This window comes from Zeugodacus cucurbitae, chromosome 4 (genome assembly GCF_028554725.1).
Source record: "Zeugodacus cucurbitae isolate PBARC_wt_2022May chromosome 4, idZeuCucr1.2, whole genome shotgun sequence".
NCBI classification, from domain to species: Eukaryota; Metazoa; Arthropoda; class Insecta; order Diptera; family Tephritidae; genus Zeugodacus; species Zeugodacus cucurbitae.
The window spans coordinates 62,497,418-62,503,612 of record NC_071669.1 but is presented as its reverse complement, the minus strand read 5'-3'; positions in this window follow the sequence as shown (position 1 = coordinate 62,503,612).

Genomic DNA, 6,195 nt, shown 5'->3' with positions numbered 1-6,195 from the left:
AAATTTTATTTTAATAACTTTATTTATAGCTTAGTTATGGCACTTTATGTGTTTTCGGTTTTCGCCATTTTGTGGGCGTGGCAGTGGTCCGATTTTGCCATTTTCGAAACCACCCTTCCTATGGTGCCAAGAAATAAGTGTGCCAAGTTTCATCAAGATAACTTAATTTTTACTCAAGTTACAGCTTGCACAGACGGACGGACAGACAGACATTCGGATTTGAACTCCACTCTTCACCCTGATCACTTTGGTATATATAACCCTATATCTAACTCGTTTAGTTTTGGGTGTTACAAACAACCGTTATGTGAACAAAACTATAATACTCTCTTTAGCAACATTTGTTGCGAGAGTATAATAATAGTAATAAAATAAAAAAATATATCATTTGAGTAGCACCAACAGGGGCAACTTGATAAGCTTGTCACTTTTTATAGTCCAGATTTTGAGTAAAAATTTAAAAAAAAGTTTTCTTTGCAACATAAGACATTTTTTCAGCTCAATAAACTTCATTTATATTCTCACAATATTAAGAAAAAATCTAAATAGTTTTAGGATTAATTAATTAAATTAAAACAATAAATGTATTAAAAATTTATAAGTACAAAAAATTATAACGTTTTTCATTTCATAAAGATTGCTGAAACTCCTGTCTTGCTCAAAAATCGTAGTTATTTGAAAATGAAGAAAACTCAGTTAGCAGTTATGCTAAAAATAGTTTTACATATGCCCATGGAAAATAGGGTGTGGGTCTCTTTTAAAAAGTTTAATAGCATTTAAATGTATGAATGTTATATAATATGTAATATCAGCCAATATATTATATATTCCAATATAATTAAGTGCGTATGTTCTAGTTATCGTTAAAGGGTTCAATATGTTAAATGAGTACCATCGTTTCATACCTTGCAAATATTTATAATATGTCGCCCATATAACGGATAATATTAGATATATGATAAAGGACTTTTATACCTTATCTGAAAATCACTATGGTCCTCCAGTTGTCTTTATTCTATGTAGATTGGCGATTAGTCTTAAAAAAAAATACATCCGATAGTAATCTATCACATCCACGAAACACGGTATTTTTACAACTTCGTCTTATATGGAATATAAATATATAATTTCCTTTAACTCCCGTTGGAGCGTCGGGCCAAAATCCTCCTCGGGATTGTTATCTTGTCGCGATAAGAAAGCTCAGTTGGGTACAATGATCCTATGAGCTATGCAGGCGGGAACCTTGCTACCGGTAGGGCCCCCAAGCCGATAAGACCAAATCACCGAACAATCCATACAACCAAATTGTAGTCTGTCCACAGGTCAGTAGCGGCTACTTCGGACAATGCGGCTGGCTTTATAAATGTGATTGCAACGGTATGTCCATATGCCTGCCAATTGCATTGGACTAGGTGGGCTAATCACAATACCCGATTACTGAAACCATAAAAAAAATAAGAAAAATATTTCATGTTTGGTTGCTTCAAACTGGTTTTGAAAGTAAATATTTTTTCCTATGTCAAAGAAGCACTTGGGTATTAGTCGTACTTCCATTTTAATTTGCCTTATGTTATATTTGGTGATTAATGCCACATTAATTAAGTTCTTCTAAATACTGAACGATTTCGATACCAAGAAATCTAGTGATGCTAATAATTTTTTTTGGAGAATTTTCGATTTTTTTTTGTCTCATAAAAATTATATTATGTTTCCATTTTTAAACATATCTGCAAAAGAACTTGGTATTATTTAGTAGTGGACGTTACCTGCTCGACAAGTGAATATCCCTAATCGATTTTCCAGAGATTCTAGCTTTGTTATTGCATATATAAGTGTATCTATTTCTGGTAGATGCTCTCGAAAGCGCTATAAAATTTAAATTGTTCATTTAAGTTTTTATTCATAAACATAAAAATATTTTCAGAAAAATCTGAGCTATTCAGGAAAATAGTGGTAGAATTGAAGTTGCTGGTATTGGAAAAAGTAAAAGATATAATTTTTATTAAAACACATACCATTTCTGCTTTTTCAAATAAAATATTTTCTATAAATATATGCAAAGTTCAATAATTCACAGGAATGTATCTAAAAATATGCAACTTAAAAACATGAATAAAAATAATTTCGCAAAAAAATAATATCACGCTAAAAACCTGCCGTGCACCACTTTAAACAAGTGTAAAATAAAATTTAAGTGCCAACACAAAAAAAAAATAAATAAAATGCGGAAAAAAATGTGCAGAAAAAAAATATTTTGCAGCAACATTGGAGTGTTTAGGTTTATAAAATATTCAGTTCATTGCCACAGGATGCATGCGAAATGCAACAATTTATGTAAACTCGTGCCAGCGGAAGTTTACAGCAAACAAACACATACACGTCCACGTGCACATGTAATTGCAAACATTCACCTACCAGGTGCATATGTGGACTTGCATATACATATATATTTATTTGTGCGCGCTGCCGACACGTGTTTTTTTTTTTCTAAGTGCACAAAACACCCAAACCACCTATCGTGCATATAATATGAATATACAGTTTATACTATGTATGTGCTCAAATATTTATACAGCACATGGGCAGCGCCGTTTGAAAGCTTTCGCCAAAGGCCGCAGCTCAAATTGATTGGTTTTAGCTTACTTCACACTCTTTTTTTCTTTATTCAATTTTTTTTCTCTCACTTGAATGGTCATTTATTTATTCATCCTTGCATTCCTTTTGCCTGCAATTGCCTTGCACTTTGCAAAAAATTCACTTTGAGTGCACTTCTTCGAGTTATTTACACGGCTGTAGAGTCTACTAAAATGTGCGCTTCAATTGCATGGAATTTATTTATAATTTTTGGTAAAGCTGTAATTTGCAGAAAAGCCTTTTTGGAGCACTTGAAATAAATTTGAATCAAAAACTCGCATGCATTATTATTTTGAAATGCTGTGCTTCTGATTAGTTTTTGATGCTGGTATGAGTGGTTAAATTCAAAAAAGATGTAAATAACGCTAAAATTTTGAAGAAAAAAATTTCGCATGGCATTTTAAAGCTCGCTTAAAAATTTAAAAATCGCATGCAAATTTAAAAAATCGCATGAAAATTTAAAAATCTCATGATATATTAAAAGTCTTTCATATAAAAATTCAGAGATTATTTGAAATAAAGCACCCTATACCGCGATTTTGTCATATGTTTAAAAAAAATTATATTCAAAGCTGATTATAGAATTGTTTTTAGCACTACAACAACAACAACAAATATCGACCACTAATCTGAACTAAATTTCTTTCTGAAAAAAATATCGCGATAAAACCTTCATATAAAATATTACGTATACGCCCCATCGACTTACATGCTATGCACCTTGCCAGCAGTGTTTTAATAGCAAAAAAGAAAATAATTACTTACATATGACTCACACAAAAATACTTTTCAATAAAACAGGAACATTTTATTCATTTTCTTAATCATTTTATTTAGCCTTCATTTACAGTGGTTTAATTTTATTAATTTTTTTTTTTCATTTTCAATTTAACATATTTAATCTAAATTTAAGTTTATTATTATTATATCAATCTTATTATCCAGTTTACATATTTATAATATTTTTTCATTATACTATATATATGTACGCATATAAATCACTAGTTTTTCTTTTTATTTTAAGTAATGCTCTTTATCTTCGGTTGAAGCACGCGAATATAGTTTGGTTACATATACATATGCATATATACTTACGATTTATATCTATAATGTCATACTTTGATTTTGTAACAGTTTAGTTTTCAGTTCGTTTATGTTGATTTTTACAATTTTTTTTTTTTTTGCATTTGCTTTTTCTAAATTGAATAATATATTTTTTTAAACAGTAAAGTACAAATTTAAGAAACAAATGGTGCTGCCGTATTTTTCCAGTATTTCACTACCACCAATTCCATTGTTGCAACTTAGGAACATAAGAAATAACTTAAAAAAGTTACGGTAATTTTTGTTTAAAAAATATATTTTTTATTATTAAACTATACTTTGTATACACTTGATATAATTGCTGTATAAAATAAATTGAAAGCTTTCTATAAATACATATTTCCTATGTAATATTTAATATAAAATAGATAAATATTGAATAAATAGAAAAATAAAATGTAATATTAGGTTGGCAAATATCTCCCTTCCGCCTTTTTGTATCTGGTAACACTATACATCTTTGAAAGGTCTTGACATAACTTACAGTTATGAACGTGTAAACACGGAGTTCACTAACACCGAAATTTGCGCTTTTTTTAAGTTTTCCTTCGTTAAAGGCAAATCAGCTAGAGAAACGTTCATGAGATTAATGGTGTTTTGGTGGATAGTACTCGATCACTTCGAGCTGCGGAGGAATGGTTTCGATGATTCAGAGCGGATGAAAACGACACCATGGATAAGCGAGCCGGCGGAAGACCTGTGAAGACGAATACCGATCAAATCATGAAACACCATAACCAAACCATTTTAAACCATCTGCAGAAGGATGGATACACAAAAAAGCTTGATGTTTTTGATTTGACACAAAAAAGCCTTCTGGACCGAATCAACGCCTACGATATGCTGCTGAAACGGAACGAACTCGGGCATTTCTGAAGCGGATGGTGACTTGCGACGAAAAATGGATCGCATACGACAATATCAAACGAAAACGTTCGTGGTCGAACACCGATGAATTGTCCTAAACAGTGGCCAAGCCGGTATTAACGGTCAGGAAGGTTTTGCTGTGTGTTTGGTGGGATTGGAAGGGAATCATCCACTATGAACTGCTCCCATATGGCCAGTTGCTTAATTCTATCATCTACTGCGAATAACTGAACCGCTTGAAGCAAGCGATCGACCAGAAGCGTCCATAATTTGCCAACAGGAAGAGTGTAGTGTTCCAGCAGGATAACGCCAGACCATACACTTCGTTGATGACTCGTCAGAAGCTACGGGAGCTCGGATGGGAGGTAAATCCGATCACTGTAACACTTATTATAAAGCATTGAATAAAGAGCAAAAAAGCGAAAGGGAGATTTTTGCCAACCTAATATAATTAAAACTTAAAAAAAAATGTCCAACAAATGTTTACTGAAACTACTAAAATATTAATTTTTTTCTTCAGCAAGTCAATGTTTTTTTTAATTTTTTTTTTTAATTTTTTTCCACAACTTGTTAACACGAAATCTTAAAATAAATTTTTACTTTTAAGCTTTCCACTTTGCAGAAAATCAGATTTGATGTATTATGTGGTAGTTTGAAAAATGTAAAAACATATTCGATTGGATACTCAAAAAAAATGAAGAAATGCATTTCAATAAAAGCCTCTAAAGATCTCATTTTCAACACACAATCAGTTTTTTGGTTGCTGCCATAGTTATTTTTGTCAATGAATATTTATTAAATGCCACGTGAAATACTCAATGAAATACTCAATGAAATAATATCTTAATGAAATAATATCTTAATAATTTTACTACTAACACAGCGCAAAAATGGAAAAATATTTATAAATATACTCACTGTACATCAATGCCTTGCATGCCTTACATTATTAAATGCATAAAATACAACTTTGTTGTATTACTACTTACGCACACACTCTCATATATTTAAGTACAAACATCTGTGTGTATAATTAGTTGAAGCCTACTCTCGTTCTGTCTCTGAAGCCCGCCTCAACACAAATACACTTTGCTGTTTGTATTGCGCCACTTTTAACAGTTAAACAGTTAAATAGCTAATGCTTTTGTTTTCAATTATGTTCTTTCCTGCTTTTTGTATGCGTATTTATTTATAAGCATCTCACATTATGCCATTGTTTTATGGTTTGTGCTTTTATCTACATTGCAAATCTGATTTATCGCTTAAATTATATTATATATTTGCTTAACTTATTATCCTCAATTTGTTTTAATTTCAATACTTTTCGCTTTTGATCTTCCATTATTTATAGTTTAATTATTTATTTTTTCCTTTTTAATTTTTTGTCACTAAGTATTTGCTCATAAGCGCGCTAATATAATTTTCACGAAACTTTTTTTACATTTTCCTTTTTTCACACGCAGTATATCATTTATTGTACACCTGCTAATTTGCTATAAATGCTTTATTTATTCTTTTATTTTATTGATGATTGCAGCGTTGCGAATTTCAGTTTAATTTATTTATCTTAGCAATACAATTATTTACATT